Below are 17,647 nucleotides of genomic sequence, written 5' to 3' on the forward strand. Positions count from 1 at the left end.
GAGGGAACTTTTGAGTCGGTTTCCCGTAGAGCTGTCCAGCATGAGGGTTAGGGACCCAAAGCGTTATAGCTCCGTATACATCTGTCGTTGAATACAGACATGGGTTATAGCATAGAGCAACTCAGCGATTCCCAGCTGTGGGCAATTTTTCTGAGACTCTTGACATTACCACTGAACTCAGGAGGAAAAAAAATCCCAATGTATCTAAAAAGGAGTCATAGGAAACCAAAAGATGAGATGGAAGTTTTTGTATGTTTGTTTTGGGCCACACCCAGTGGTGCTCAGGGCTTCACCTGTCTCTGTGCTCAGGAATCACTCCTGGCAGTACTCAGGAGGAGCACATAAAATGTCAGGGATTGAGTCCTGGTCAACCTCGGGCAAGGCAAGTACCCCACCCGTAAACTATCTCTGGCCCCAGAGATGGGATATGTTCAATATGGTTTGGGTTTGGGTTTTTTGGCCACACCTAGCAATGCTCAGGGGTTATGAAATCAGGAATCACACTGACAGTGCTTAGCGGACTATATGGGATGCCAAGCATCAAACCCTGGGTGGCCACATTCAAGGCAAATACCCTACTCACAGTACTATCTCTCTAGCCCTATTTTGTTTTATTAAGGTAGGATAGGATTCTATTCTTAGGTTCAGAAGGCCTTTTAAATAATAGCTTAAGTTGAGGACTTGGAGTTGAGAATGTCTCCTTGAATATTATAATGTGAAGAAAGACTACAGGTAGAATCGGACTGTCCCGGCTAGAAATGAGCATTTGGGGCTTTGTTTTGGTTTTAGTTAAACATAAACATAGCACTGGATTTCAACCAAAGTTTGTATATATGGGATGAAAAAAAAATTTCTTTTTGTTTTCCAAAAATCATTTTGCTTCTCACAAATCATTTAAGTTGATAACTTTAATAAAGAGCACGCTTTTTCTGTGCTATGTTCATGTTAACTAAAAACAAAACAAAACAAAAAAAACCCCACTCATTTCCAGCCAAGATAACAGTCAACACTTTAAACTTATTCTAAGATAAGATTTTTCCTCCGCTGCTGTGCTGTACTTTGGGCACACAAAAATGCACACCCATCAATCTTTAGGGTGGGAGATGTAGTCGACTTCCGGCGGTTTTTCTTTATCTCTTCTCAACTCACACTCTCTTTGCTGCTGTGGTTTTTGACCCTGGTGGCACAAACGTTGGGAAAAAGAGAAGAGAAGTAAAGGGACGGACTAAAAACGTTCCTGCTGAACTAGAAATAACCTCTTACTACTAGCGTCTCATACCCTGCGCCGGACTGATCTCTGGAGGGAACAACTGTGGGCAGCTCCTTGAGGTCTTTGGAACCCAGACGATCTCCATCAATCTCCACCAAAGCTTCATACCTGCTGGTTGATGACTCCTTAACTCCTGCTGTAAGACCACCCACATTCTCCCAGGTGATTTTAGACAGTTTGGAAAGACTTTCACATTCCCCAATGCCTAGTGAGGGGGAAAATACAACTTCCCAAATGCTGTCGTTTATATTCTCTCTCACTAGTGTTTTCACCCTTTAGGAAACTTGAACAAGAGAAAAACAGCCTATTTTTCCCCAGCTGTAAGCATCTAGAGAACATTGCTCACAAATATGAAGAGAAGAGAGAAGCATTCCTATTGCTACGAGTCAAGGTCCAGAACGAGGAATGTACTCACACCAGACAAGAAGTTCTCATGTCAAAACTCTTAGAGGTTGTGGCCAGAGTGATAGTATAGTGGGTAGGGCATTTTACTTGCATATGACTGACCCAGATTGGATCACTGGGATACTATGTGGTCCTCCAAGCACTGCCAGGAGTAATTCCTGTGCGGCACAGCAAAGAGCCGAAAATATAAAATCTTTTAGAGGAGGGGGCAGGAGAGATAGTACTTTGCCTTCCTTGCGAGCAACTGACCTGGGTTTAATTGCCAGCATCACATATGGTAGCCCATGGTCCCCTTAGCACCCTCTAGCATCCCCAAGAGTGATCCCCATGGTCTCTCCTGAGTACCCCCTGAGGGATTCCTGAGTGCAGAGCTAGGAGTAAACCCCGAGGACTGTCAGCTTTGGCCCATAAACAAAAATCTCTTAGAGGAACTGGAGAGATAGTTCAGCCAATACAGCTCTTGCTCTGAATGCAGAGGTGGACCTGAATGTTAAGTCTAAGCCCCATAGGATACCACAGAGATCCACAGCAGAATGTAGCTCCAAAGTAACAACAATGATTCTTTTACAACTCTCTGATTATGGTTTCAACTCCATATAGATCAGTTTTTTTGAGGTTCAAATGTATTATTTTTTAAAAATCCCTTTATAAAATATCATCACTGTCATCACTGTCATCTCATTGTTTATCCATTTGCTCGAGCGGGTGCCAGTTATGTCTCCATTCGTCCCAGCACTGAGATTTTAGCAGCCTCTCCTTACTTGTCTTTCCCAATGGTGCCATATTGGAGGCTCTTTTAGGGTCAGGGGAATGAGACCTGCTATCGTTACTGTTTTTGGCATATTGAATATGCCATGCCAGGAGCTTGCCAGGCTCTGCCATGTGGGCGGGATACTCTCGGTAGGTTGCCGGGACCTATAAAATTTAACATGATTAATATTAAAACCATAAAAAAGCCTTTACAGTTAACTCACAGAAGAGAAATATGAAAGACAATCAATAAAGATACTCAAAGTCTTGGGTAGTTACAAGAATAGAATTTCATTCAATTAGTGCTTAGATTATCAAAAACAAAGACATACAAAACATGTTTGGCAAAGATGTGAGGAAGTTAATATTCTCATTCATGACAGTGGATGTGTAAATTGACAACTTGACAAAACCTGGTAAAAGTTGAAGGATCATTTTGCTATATAATTAAAATTTTGAAAAATCTCACACTCTAATCCAGTCTCCCTCTCAGAGAGCCCGGCAAGCTACCAAGAGTATCCCGCCTACATGGCACTGCCTGGCAAGCTCCATGTGGTGTACTCGATATGCCAAAAACAGTAACAACAGGTCTCACAATGGAGACGTTTTTGGTGCCTGCTCAAGCAAATCAAAGAACAACAGGAGGACAGTGCTACGGACAGTGCTAATCCAGTATTTTCATTGGAAATGCCTATACTGAGTTTCCCAATGATGAGTAAAAACGGATCAGCAGAGATTGGGAAAATATTCACAGTGAGAAATTAGATTTATTTTTATAGATGTCTAATTGAGACTATCTAAATTATATATGCAGCATATGCTTTGTTAGAGTTGTAAAAAGAATGTTTTCCTATAACACTTATATATTTTAAATCACTTAATCACTTAATCCCCGTTATTCATCAATTTACTCGAGCGGGTGTCAGTAACGTCTCCATTCATCCCGGTTCCGTGCTAGCGTAGCCCAACGGTATCTGTTCATTCTAGGAACATGCAGAGCCTCAAACCGATCATTTAGGGTCTTGACGAAGAAGTCTGACCATCTTGTAGGTGGGCGTCCACGTGATCTTTTGATGTCCCGTGGAATCCAATCAGTAATGGCTCTAGTCCAGTGGTTGTCTGTAAACCTCATTACGTGTCCAGCCCATCTGATTTTTGATGTCTTGGCAAATGAGACAGCATCCCTGATTCTTGAGCGTTGACGAAGATCAGAACTCTGGATTCTATCTCTCATTTGAGTGAATCGTGATATTCCAAGCATAGCTCTTTCGATTCCTCTTTGAGAGACCCTAATAGCGTTCTCATCCTGTTTTCGTAGGGTCCAGGTCTCTGAGGCATATGTTAATGCAGGAAGAACAGTGGAATCAAAGAGATGCGCTCATAGCTGGAGGTTCTTTGTCCTTTTAGTTATTTCTTCAACGTTCTTGAAGGCATTCCAAGCCGCTCTCTTCCTCCTGCGCAACTCAGGTGCCAGGTCATTCATCATGTTGATTTCTCGACCTAGGTATATATAACTGTTGCATTCAGAGATGGTGGTTCCATTGAGAGCGAATAGGGCGTCAGGAACAAGGCTGTTTCTCATAAACATTGTCTTCATAAGATTCAGCTGTAGTCCGACCTTTCCACATTCATGGTCAAAGTCGTTCAGCATTTGTGCCGCTTGGCTGATGTTTGGTGTTATTAAAACAATATCATCAGCAAAGCGGAGGTGGTGTAGTTGCCGACCATCTATCTTCACTCCCATGCTTTCCCATTCCAGTCATCGCATGATGTTCTCGAGGATGGCAGTGAAGAGTTTTGGTGAAATGGTATCACCCTGCCGAACCCCTCTCTTGATATGGATGATTACTTCTTTGTAGAATGGTGAGATCTTGGTAGTGAATCCGCAATAGAGCTCACGAAGGATCCTGATGTATTGAGTTTGTACGCCCTGATTGGCTAGGGCTTCCATGACTGCTTCCGTCTCAACAGAATCAAAGGCCGTCTTTAAATCAATGAACATTAGACAGAGCGGCATCTTGAACTCCCGAGAAACCTCAATAAGCTTAGTAATCGTGTGGATATGGTCGATGGTACTGAATCCTTTTCGGAATCTGGCTTGTTCACATGGTTGTCCTTCATCTAGTGCTCTGCTAATCCTATTCAGGATGACTCGAGTGAACAGTTTGTAGACGACAGACAATAGGCAGATTGGGCGATAGTTGCCAATGTCATGGATGTCTCCCTTCTTGTATAGTAGTACAGTCCTGCTGGTTTTCCATTGGGATGGAACCTTGCATTCAGACAGGTAGCGTGTGAAGAGCCGAGCCAAAGTATTGATAAGTACTGATGGTAAGTTCTTCAGGTGTTCAGGTCTGATCTTGTCTGGGCCAGGTGCTCTTTGTTTCTTTACCGACGAGATGGCATGTTGGATTTTGGAAGGGAGAACATTGGGAACGATATATCCATCGTGTGGTATGTGGTATGTGGGCAAGTGGACGTGGGTATTAAAGAGGTCTGAGTAGAAGTCATGAATAATCTTCTCCATTGCCCTTCTGGATGATGTGATAGATCCATCATGATGTCAGAGGGCAGTCATCTTAGTTTTGTAGCTGGTGAAGGACAGGCAGGCATTACAAATGCTTTTCCCAGCTTCTACCGCATCTACCAGTACTGCTGCTCTCTTGTTTTTGAGGTCATCCTTGATGGCTTCTCTGCACTGTTTTGCCAGTTCGGATGTTCGCTTGTGGTTGCCTGAGGCATGTGCCAAGCCACGTTGGCGAATAAGTTCAAGAGTGTTAGAAGAAAGGCGGTTTTTTGTGGTTATCTCTCTCTCTTGGCATTCCTCGCACAATCATGGAGGTGCTGAATCATTCCATCGTATTCCTCATCAATGTTGTCAATGACGGCATCTTCCCATGTTGCTGCAACAGAGCCAAAGAGCTCCCAGTTGGTGGTCGTTCTGGGAGTCCTCTTCTTAAACCTTGCATTCTTTTCTCCTCGTTCTGTGAGGTAGAATTTTGCACGAAGAAGACGGTGGTCTGATCCCATTTGGAATTTTGGGACAACAGCAACATCAGTTAGGCAAAACCGTCGATTGAATATGATGTGGTCTATTTCATTGTGGAACCGTCCATGGGGAGACTTCCATGTCCAACGTTTAGATTCAGCCTTTTGGAACTGTGAGTTACCATGGAAGGTTTTGGTTGACATGATGAACTCAGACAGTCTGTCACCCTGTTTGTTCCATTCTAGGCCATGGGTCCCGATGTGGAGTTCATCGACTGATCTTCTTGGTCCTATCTTGGCATTAAAATCACCGACAATGATCTTGCAGAAGGTGTGATCTTCTTTATAGAACTTCTCCAGCTCCATGTAGAACTTCTCAGTTTCTCTTTCACCATAACTGGATGTTGGTGCATAGACAACAAAGATAGAAACTGCCGGTAGTGAGCCACATCTATTCAAGTGTAATCGTCCGATTCGGGTTGTTAGGCATTCGAATAAATCAATGCTCATGGCTAAGTTTGTGTTGACAAGGATACCGACACCACCAACGTCTCTTTTATCACATGTTCTTCTCCAGTGTCGAAAACGGCATGATGTGATTGATGTCTTCTCGTTTCGGTCAGACCAATGATGTCGTACTTGATCTTTCGCGCTTGTACCATAAGGTCTTCAATGGATGCAGTAGATGCCAGCATACGAGCATTAAAAGTACAGACAATCATTTTTGTTTTTCTTCGTTTTGGCAGTCGATTTCTGCCTCAGTATTTTATCAGCCTTTCCTTCCATATCCTTCTCGACTCTGCCATATTCAGGGTTAGTGGAATGAGATCCATTTATTACTGGATTTGGCATATCAATTTGGTCTATTTGGCATAGACCACGGAGAGCTTGCCAGGCTCTGCCGTGTGGGTGGGATATTTAAAGGTATCCTGAAAACTTAGACAAAAGTAAATAAATAGTCGCGCGGTTGCAAATGTGGCCGCGTGCTCCCGGGAGCTTGTTGTGATAATCTCTGGATCCTGGCCGTTGTTGGGGTTACACGGCAGTTGGAGGGTGTAACTGTCTAGCTACTGACAGGTCCAGTCCCAAACCGTGCAGGCTTGGAGATCTCAGCCCCGGGTCCCACACACCTGGGTTCCTCTGCCAGTTCTGTTATGCCTGAGGTTTATCCAAGTGTGTGGAGAGTGGCCTCAGTATGGCCTTGGCCATATATTTATTATATTTATATAATTTTTTAATTTATAATTTATATATTTATTAAAATATATTTTAAATATTTTAAAAATTATTCGAGCTGTTACTTGGTTTGTAATATTATAGCCCACAAATACTTTTTATTTCAAAAAACATAAAATGATTTAACCAATATAATTTTGTTTGCTTTTATTTTTGTCTACTAGCTTTAGAGATGGTAAGTCATGCTTACATTTTTTTTCCACAAGTATTTTATTCCAGGGCAGGGAGGGGATGATAAAATTAGAGGGGAAATGTATTAATGCATTTTTCCGTTTGTTCCTTGACTTCTCAATTTTTCTGCATTATCCCCTATAGTCTCTTATGATTGTACATATTAGATAAAATTGTTTCTGCATCCCTGAATGAAAATCATTTTATTCCCATGGTCAGTTTATGTTAAAATAATCTTACAGTTAGGAAAGAGCCAGCCGAGCCCATTTTCTCTCTGGTAGATACATTTTCTCAGGGCAGTTTCTATAGGACCCTGTTCAATGTGTTTCTAAAACAGATTAGATTTAAATGTTATATAACCCAGGATTTATGAAACAGATTACCTTTCTCTGGTGTTTAATAATTAGATTAAGAGCAAGTAGATGTCAACTCTAAGCTCTGTTGCATATGCAGAGAACCAAAAGGGCAACCATGATAGACATGTATTTCAGAAGACGGTAAAGGCATTCTGCAAAGAGAGGAGGAAGATTAAAATTGAAGCAAAGGTGAAGCTGAGAGCCAGACATGGAACAGTTGCCTGGGGTCATTGTGGTCTTTGTATTGGAAAGAAAACTATTAGTAACAACACATTTAGAGTATTTACTGTGTGCTGGAAATGATTACATTCACTTTACATATGCAAAATCATCTCTTTTTCAGTCCTTGTATTAGTATACCCATACTTTATGGGTATACTAATATATTTAATTATCTGACAGTGCTCAGCAGTGACTCAGGGAATTTCATGCAGTACCAGGGATCTTATCTAGGTCTCCTGCAGGGAAGGTATGAATTTGGACTATGGAGCTATTTCTCCAGGTCTTATATACCTTGGGAACCCTATAAATGGATGCAAGGTTTGTTATTAGCTCAGAGATGATGAACAACTAATTGAAATATGATTAAGACTGAACAATTGAACCTACGCTAACTGACTTTGGAACCTAAGTTTATTCTCTTTTAAATTTGATAATAATTTCTTTTCTCCCATCAAGATTTAATCATTCTCCTTTATTTTATTTTGGAGACGAGGGGATCATTCAGGCAAAGCTTAGGGTACTATATGGGGTGCCAGGGATTAAAATCTATTGGGTGTGTGCAAGAGAAGCACGTTTCCTACTGTAGTATCTCTGGCCCATATTCTTAATATTTTCTTTAGAGTTATTTTCCTCCACACAAGTTGCAATCAAGATCATACTTAGTTGTCAAGGTCCTTTGGAATCCTTTAATATAAAATAGCATCTGGTTTGTTTTATTTTGCTTTGCTTTTTGCCTCTTGTGCATTCATAGATACCTACTCTTGCATAGCACATTACCCTACATCTTACTGACTTAATGTCACTAAACAGCTACTATTCTGTCATTATGAGTACAGTACTGTGAGAAAAAGTGGACAAGGTACAGTGCTGATGTCCTTGCTCTATGATGCCTTTCATCATAGTACACAGCGGGTAGAGCATTTGCCTTGCACGTGGCCAACCTGGGTTCTATTCTTCTGCCCCTCACGGAGAGCCCAGTAAGCTACCAAGAATATTCTGCTTGCACAGCAGAGCCTGGCAAGTTCTCCATGGTGTATTCGATATGCCAAAAATAGTAACAAGTCTCACAATGGAGACGTTACTGGTGCCTGCTTGAACAAGTTAATGAACAATGGGAGGACAGTACTGCTTACAAGACTAGCTATGGAAGAATTGTCTGGAAGCATCTTTAATCACATATAATGTTTTAGTGTGAGATGACTTTAAAGCTGTGTTAGGTTTTGTTAATGGGAGCCCCTACCGTGGCCCTTCCATATAGCATAAGCTTCTTTACATCATGAAAACCTCAAAGAAAATTCTTACATGATGGCTGATGACCCGGCAACCAAGTGTTCAAACGTTGCATTGTTGATGCTGTTAAGTTGTTTAATGACTTCTTGCCTCACAAGTCACACATTATTATTCTGTCTCTCTACTGTACTGGATCAAAGCAATCACAGAGGAGGAGAAGATAATAGATTCATCACACATTAATGGGATTTGTGTCAAAGAATTTCACCCACATTTTTGGGGAGGTCACACCCGGCGTTTCTCAGGGGTTACTCCTGGCTCATGCACTCAGGAATTACTCCTGGCAGTGCTCGGGGGACCATATGGGATGCTGGGAATCTAACCTGGGTCGGCCATGTTGGCTGCGTGCAAGGCAAACACCCTACCCGCTGTGCTAATGCTCCAGCCCCTCACCCACATTTTTTTTTTACTTTTTTTTTTTTATTAGTGAAACACCATGAGGTACAGTTGTAGATTTACAATTTTTTGTGCCTGGGTTTCGATTATACAATGATCAGATACCCATCCCTCCACCAGTGCCCATTTTCCACCACCATGGATAATATCCCCCCACCCCCATCCCCCATCCCCCCCCCGCCTCTGTGGCAGGGCAATCCCCTGTGTTCTCTCTCTCCTTTTGGGTGTTGTGGTCTGCAAAAGAGGCATTGAGTGGCAAACATGTTCAGTCCATAGTCTACTTTCGACATGCATCTCCCCTCCTGGGAGGATCCTCCAAACACCCTTTATTTGGTGCTCCCTTCTCTATCTGAACTGCCCTTTCCTCTAGGATACCCGGCTGGCCTCTAAGTTATGGAGTAATCCTCCTGGTGCTGATCTCAGCTATTCTTGGGTATTAATCTCATATTTTGTTACTTTATATCCCCCAGATGAATGCAATCTTTCTATGTCTATCCCTCTCTTTCTGACTCATTTCGCTTAGCATGATACTTTCCATATTGTACCACTTGTATGTAAATTTCATGACTTCATCTTTTCTAACAGCTACATAGTACTCCACTCACCCACATTTTTAAACCAGCAGAGTATCATTGATTTTGAAGAATCAGGGCCAGTTACAGAGGGTTTTTATTGACATGTCATATTCTTATGCTCTGGAGTTATCAGTGGACTTTCTAATTTTTTTAACTCATTTGAAGCTGATTTATAATAGTAAAAAACTAATAAAATAATAAAAACAATAAACTAAATAGTAAGAAACATTTTTGAGTGAAATTAAACTCAGTTAATATCAGGTAGATAGGTTTTCAACCAGAAATGTAATAAAATGAGGTTACATCATACCTGGTATGCTCAGGGCACACTTCTAGCTCTCCGCTCAGGGATCATATCTGGTGGCACTTAAGGAACTGACCATAGGTGATGCCAGAAATGAAATTCCAGAAAGCTGCATGCAAGGCAAGAGTCTTCCTTTTTGTACTTTATCTACAGGCCCAAAATGTACTTTCTTGCTACAGAAAAGACTATGACCTTTACTTCCTCTGACTATTATCACTTAATCAAGCAATATCCAATACCCATGACTCAGGACTGAGACATAGCACCTGGTAGCATGCATCATAATGTATTGCAGGATAAACTAAAACCAAAAACCAAGACTGTTATTTTGTTTCTTAAGGTTCTTTCTTAAAAACCACAGTTTTTTGGATTTTAACAAATACTAATGGCATATATACCACCTTATGATATCATACATAGGATTTTCAATGCCTTAAGTGTTCTCTGTTGTTTGCCTATACATTATTCTCTTTATTTCCACCCACAAAAACCTAGTATTTATAATATGGGCATGCGTTTGTATTTTATGAATTTTCAAATACTGGAATCCCACAGCAGTGTCTTCATGGCTTTTTTCACTTAGGAATAGGTAATTGTTTCTGTTCTGTCTTTTTCTGATTTGGACAGCATGTCTTTTTATAATCTGTTGCGTATATCTTACTATAGCTTTTTTTTAAATTTGTAAATATGCAGATTGATTTATATAAACAGTTTTGACTTTTCCATAGGTCACATATTTGGAATTATACCCTTACAAGCTTTTTGTACTTGGTATCTTTCACTAATAATGCATTTGAGATTCATCCGTATGGTTGCATTTATCTGTACCTCATTTCCTTTTATTCCTAAGTAATATTCCATTGCAAATGGACTGTAATCTTTTTGATTCATCCACCCAAGCAAAACAATTTTAAGATGCAACATTAAAAAAATAAATTAGGAGCCTTTCCGGCGGTGATGGCCTTCCCACGAGAACATGCCTCTCGCCAAGGACCTCCTTCACCCCTCGCCGGAGGAAGAGAAGCAGAAGCACAAGAAGAAGCGGCTGGTGGAGGGCCCCAAATTCTACTTCATCGACGTCAAGTTCCCAGGATGCTATAAATCACCACCCCCTTCAGCCATGCACAGACCGTGGTTCTGTGTGGCGGCTGCTCCACTGTCCTCTGCCAGCCTACAGGAGGGAAAGCCAGGCTTACAGAAGGATGCTCCTTCAGATGGAAGTAGCACTAAAAGCTCCCTGAACCAGATGACCGGAAAACCATCCCAATACACGCATTTTGGATATAAGTAAATAAATGAATAAATAAACAAGGAAAGGATAAAAATTAAAACTCATGAATCTTGCATGAGTTTTAATTTCCTAACTATCACCATATTTTTAGGACATTTTGAGTTGCCTATTAGCAGAAGTCAGAAATCCTCAGTCTGATCTGACTAACATATTTGGGGCGGAGGGATAGACAGAGCAATGCTTTCTTTTTAATCAATCATTTTTTCATGGAATTTCTTCTGGTTTAAAGCAATTGCTCCTGTTTCTCAACCAATTACATTTATGGAGAGTGTTGAAAGAGGATTATGTTCAAGTGGGAAACAGCTTGCCTCATAGCAATTGGATGACAAAAGGATTAGCCAAGTGTAAAACTTGAAAAATGGCCAGAAGCCAGATTAGAGGATGGACCATCTCTTCTGACTGACTTTTCAGCCTCACGTCCTTATTGATGCTGTGGATTAGGCAATCGTGGACTTTCTGAAGGATGGAGAATGAACAGGCAAGGGAGGCCCATGATAAAGAACATGGATATTTCTGCTGTTTCCATTACCCAGCTGCCTGTCAGTAATAACTCAGAAAAAGTCATTTTGCATGCAGTGCAAGATTTCAATAGGTTAGAAACTAATTTTAAATCCATTAAAAAATGAGCCCATATCAGCATTGCCTCCATAACCCCTTGCCTTAAAAACAACTGGGAACAATGCTGCCTCGCTGATTTTTCTCAGGCGGTTGTATCATTTGCATAAAACAGGTGTACCACAAATGTTTCATTGCCAATTCAACATAATGTGCCTGCACAATTGTCTAATTTCACTGTCAATGCAGTAATCTTTTCTCCTTTGTTACAGGGCTCTCAAAATCATTAAAACTAATACCAGTGCATACTGAATTTAAGTCAAATAACACATTTCCCTGTCCTCTAACTTTGAATCTTGAAGAAGCAAGCTTGTGGATATTACAGATGAATTCGGGAAAGGGTCATTAAAAACAGAATTTTTCTGGTTTTTGGAATATATTTTTTTAATTCAATGACTGTGAGAAACAGTTACAAGCTTTTATGCTTGAGTTTCATCCATAAAATGACCAAACATCCATCCCTCCACCAGTGCACATTTTCCACCACCAATGTCCCCAGTATCCCCCCTTCCAGCCCTCCCCCTGATACTATGCAGACAATTTTTCCCCATACTCTGTCTTTGTACTTTGGGGCATTATGATTTGTACTTTGGGGCATTATGATTTGCAATATAGATATTGAGAAGCTATCACTTTTGGTCCTTTATCTACTTTCAGCACACATCTTGCATTCTGAACATAGTGATCTCTTCTCTATTCCAGCTGCCTTCTCCCCCAGCTCATGAGACAGGCTTCTAACTATGGAGCAATATTCCTGGTCCTTATGTCTACTGTCCTTGGGTGTTACTCTCATATTATGTTATTTTGTATTCCATAAATGAGTGCAGTCATTCTATGTCTGTCCCTCTCTTTCTGATTCACTTAGCATGACACTCTCCATGACCATCCACTGATACTCAAATTTCGTGACTTTATCTTTCCTAACAGCTGCATACTATTCCATTATGTAGATGTACCAAAGTTTCTTTAACTAGTCATCTGTTCTTGGGGAAAGCCAATATTTCTAAGGGAAAAACTCAAACAATAGGACTTGAAATATTGTTCTTATCATGCTTGAAATTTCAACATTTTTTTGGTTTGCTTTTTGTTTTGTTTTTGTTTTTGTTTTTTTGGCAGTGCTGGGAGAATGAATCCAGAGCCTCATATGCACCACATACTATACTACACAACAGGCATTTTCTCTGCCACTGAGTGACATCCCTGGACCTTAAATGGATTCTTTTGAAAGTTTAGCTTTGGTCTCTTTTATTCACAATAGTTCTTTTTCTTTAAACGCTTTCCACTGAGGGCTTGAGAGATAACACGAGGTGTATTCTTTCTATGCACAGGACCCACGTTTGGTTCCTGGAACTAGATAGCCTCCGAACGTCAACAGGTACAACCTGGAAGACTTCAAGCAGTGGAAGTAGCCCAGGTTATCTCAACACCACAAGGCCCAAACAGCAACACATCCATGGACCCTTGCATTGAACCAAAGGCCCAGTTGATTAAAGATTACCAACGGTTCTGGACCTCCTGAGCTCCACTTGGGAGAACCCCTTATCCCTCAAAGAATATAAAATCAGTGGTGAGAGCAAAGTGAGTTAAGAGAGTGGAAAAAACATGTTTTATCTGAATTTGAAGGTGAGTAAAGTATCTTTAATAAGGTAAAATTTGAACAAAGGCACGATAGACATGAACCTGCAGATGTCTCTGGAGAGAGAATATTTAAAATGGGTAAAATAGTCCAGGGAAGAAGTTACACAGTTTTCTGACTTATTTGAACAACTGTAAGGGGACTAGAAATAAGACTAGGGTAGGTGAAATAAAGAGGACATAGAATGACAGGGACAAGCTAGTGTAGTGTATAAGTTTTTCATTATTTCTAAATCATTTTTATTTGGCTTAAAGTCAATAAAAAACACTTGATTCTAAAATTGCTTTATGGTCATAAGACATCTGCTATTCACCAGGCTTAGATGACAATAATAGGAAAATCAGCCAATGCTTGCTCCCATATGAATAATTTTAAGGGAAATAAAATACACATATTGTGAAAATCGTTACATGTAAAACTTGAGAAATTCTCACAACAGAAATCCAAATCAAGAAATAAAATGTGACTCTACTAATTTCTACCATATATTGTTTGCCTTTTCCTGGACTCCATTAATGTTAATGCTTTATGCCTGCAATGCTGTTTCACCAAACCTATCAGCAGAGTGCCATATCCCCACCACCATGTCCCTAAGTCCTGTTCCCCCATGCAGCTCCCTCCGTACCCCCTTTGGCAGCCTTAGTTCTCCTGGCAATAGATCAGGATTTGTTCTCATAGGCCATTGTCTATATCCTTGCATTTCCTTTTTTTCTTGAACTCTACAAAAAAAAATTCAAATATGTGTTCTTTAGCATTGCATGGATTATACTCAATACTGCTTATAAGAACACATTATACAGTCTCTTGTAGCTCTGGGTTATTCATTCTCTTCACTGCATGTGAATTATTTTGGATAAATATGCTACAAATTTAACTATTTGTTCTCTATTGTTGGGCTTTAGTAATGTTATGTTTGTTTTACTACAAATAGTGCTGCCATGAACATCATTGTACATAACCTTTTGTGTATATTTCCTGTGGGTGTTAGACTTGATGTCAAATTTCTGGGTTAAAGAATATGCATCTATTTAGCTTTAGTAAATTTTGCCAGCTGTTTTCCCAAATAATGAGCTAAATTTTTCTCTCTTCCAGTTTTTATTATGCTGAAAATATTTGTGGAAGAAAAACTAAAAAAAGAGATAGGAAAGATAGGCAGCCACAACTATAGGGAACATTTATAAGACAAACATGTTTGGATGACGAAACAATAAATTCATATCTATGGAGATCATCTGTTTTATGATAGAATTTCAGAACACATAACAGTTTTTCTATAAATACATTTCTCCTTGTATTCAGGCAACTTTATTTAAACCAAATCTGAGTGGGGAGTAATTAGCACCATAATGAGAGTATAATTAATCATAGTTATTAGCCTCCATGTTTTTAATGCTCTTAATATTTAAAAAAGATTTTCCAAATGGGTTGTATTTTAAAATAACTCTTTTATCAATGTTTCTTTTACAATAGTTTATTTAAAACTTTATTATTTCTCACTATGTTTTAGGCATTATTCTAAGTTCTGTAAATAGAATTTTTAAACAAAAGTCATGTCTCATTAATTGTCAGGAATGATTTAATGGAAGAGAAGAAAGTTATTCTTATTCTTACCCCCCAAAATTACAGAAATCTCCCTGTTTATTTTGTTTCCTAACTCCTTCATCAAAGGCAACTACATCCCCTCATACCTATGCAAGTAATTTACAACCTGAATTAGAAATTGCAGTTGTAATGGGCCCAAACATTGGTTTTATAGAGATAAATGAGTATTGTGGTTTTAGCACAACTAAGTTAACTAAAAAGTATTAAATAAGCATATAATATGTCTTGAGTGGTTTATAAAGTAAATGTTGAACTTTATAAATATATATTAATCTATGATCATGACTGTTCTCATTTTCCACATCATGATAGTTTTGGACATTACATAGTTCATTTTTTCTGGAAAGGATAGTGAATCCTTAAAATAATTATTCACTAACCTCTAAGTGAACTTGCTCTGCTATCACCATAAAAATTTGGATGTTTTCATTGTTCATTAATATAAATTTTTGATTCATTTCTGCTTTTTTGCTTACATCTTTTTAGATAAAAACAGTTTAGTACCAGAATAAAAACACTCAGACCAATGCAATAGAATTTAGAAGCCAGAAATAAGCTCTCACATATACAGACAATTAATCATGATGCAGAAAACCTGAGTATAAAATGGGAAGGAAAGAGTCTCTTTAAGAAATGGGTTTTGCGCCCAATCCTCTCTGGAAAGAAAGATGGCGGCCGCACGGGAGCCTTGTGGACAGCAGGTTTGAGCCGGGGGTGGGGGCGGCAGGGACCTCATGGGAAGGGGGGCGTTCTGGGCCGTCCTTCATGCCCGACCGAGGTCACCAGCTGCCCCCCACGAGCCGCTCTCCGGCACGGCCACGACTCCAGAGCACAGAAACCAATCTCTTAACTATCTAACTTTTAATAGAAATACTTCCAGGGTTAATAAGTAAAATAGCAGAAATCCAAAACCGCGCGACCGCGCGACATCATTTTATTCTTAAACCCAGCTGTAGAAAGCAAATCATTTCACAACGCTGTTTCAGCATGTCTGATGGGGGGGGGTAGTAAACTCTAAACAATAATTGTGAAACTTCTATCGAAACAATGTATCTAGTCAAAGTAGACAGAGTATTAACTAAAACTCAACTGCCTCACAGGAATTGGGAGGGGTGGGAGGTGGTGTTCTATTGGGGTTCACGGTTAAAAATAAGTATTGGTAAAGGGAAATGTGTTTGATATTTACATGACTGAGACCTAAACCCGAAAGCTCTGTAACTTTTCCCACAGTGATTCAATAAAGAAATAAATTATTAAAAGAAATGGGTTTTGGAAAAATTGGAAAATCGTCACATGCAAAAGATTTAAATTGGACCACTTGCTCACACTATGAACAGTTTTAGATTGGATAGTCACAGCAAAAGATTTCAATTGTATCACTTGCTCACACTATGAACAGCTCACACGATGAAAAGTTCACTCAAAATGTATTAAAGACTTAGATACTATATCTAAATCCACAAGATAACTGGACATGGCATAGGCAAAATATGAAATGATAATGACATCAGTGGTGTCTTCAGTGATTTACCCCACTGGCAAGGAAAACAAAAGAAAAAATTATAAAGGAGATAGCATCAAAATATAGAGCTTTTTCACTGAGAAAGCAATGATCACAAATAAAAAGGACAACCTGATGAATGGAAGAAGATATTTGCATACAATACTACTGACAAAAGGCCAATATTATATATATATATACAGTACTCCCAATACTCAGCAACAAATCACCTCATTGGAAAATGGGAAGAAGAGCTGATGGCTAGCAAGCACATAAAAAACATGGACCATTTCATTGATTACAAGAGAAAGGAAATTCAAACTAACAATGAGATATCACTTCACACCAGTGTGAATAACCTAAATTAAAACAAAAAACACCAGGTATTGGCAGAAATATTAAGTAATTTCACTGTTGGTGGGAATGTAAATTGGCTCAGTCTCATTGGAAAACTGTATGAAGATTTCTTCAAAGATAGAAATCCAACGATTTCTCCAAAGATAGTAGTACCATATGAACAAGAAATACTAGATTTAGGTGTCTATGTATCCTAAGAACATAAAACAGTAAGACAAAAGATTTATGCACTACACTTATTGTATCACTATTTACATTAGTCATTATTTGGAAACAAATTGATCTTAGTACCAAACAACAAATGAGTGGATAAAGAAATTGTGGTATATATAAATGGGACAAAGCCACGTGGGTTCCGGGGCCGAGATCTCCAAGCCTACTCGGATTGGGGCCGAGCATCCTATACCCAGATCCTCCAAATTCCAGTAGGCGGGGGTCACACCCACTAACTGGCCCCCTGGCACCATGTAATCTCATCAACGACCAAGACCCTATAAAAACGAACTCCCGGAACCGCGTGACATCTTATTATGACATCTTATTATCTCATTCCTACTTTGGGCAAACTGGCAGGCTATCGAATGTAGCCTGCCCACACGACAGAGTCTGGCAATCTGGTAATCCCATCAACGGCCAAGACCCAGAGACTATAAAAACAAGCTCCCGGAAGAGAACAGTGCAG

General features: G+C 39.7%; 1 pseudogene; it reads left to right on the plus strand.

The window, feature by feature from the left end:
* Positions 1-10,916: 10,916 nt before the first annotated feature.
* On the plus strand, positions 10,917-11,244 carry LOC130030533 (40S ribosomal protein S27-like; annotated as a pseudogene).
* The last annotated feature ends 6,403 nt before the right edge of the window (positions 11,245-17,647 follow it).

The sequence above is a fragment of the Sorex fumeus genome, unplaced genomic scaffold (genome assembly GCF_029834395.1).
Source record: "Sorex fumeus unplaced genomic scaffold, SorFum_2.1 ptg000044l, whole genome shotgun sequence".
NCBI lineage: Eukaryota > Metazoa > Chordata > Mammalia > Eulipotyphla > Soricidae > Sorex > Sorex fumeus.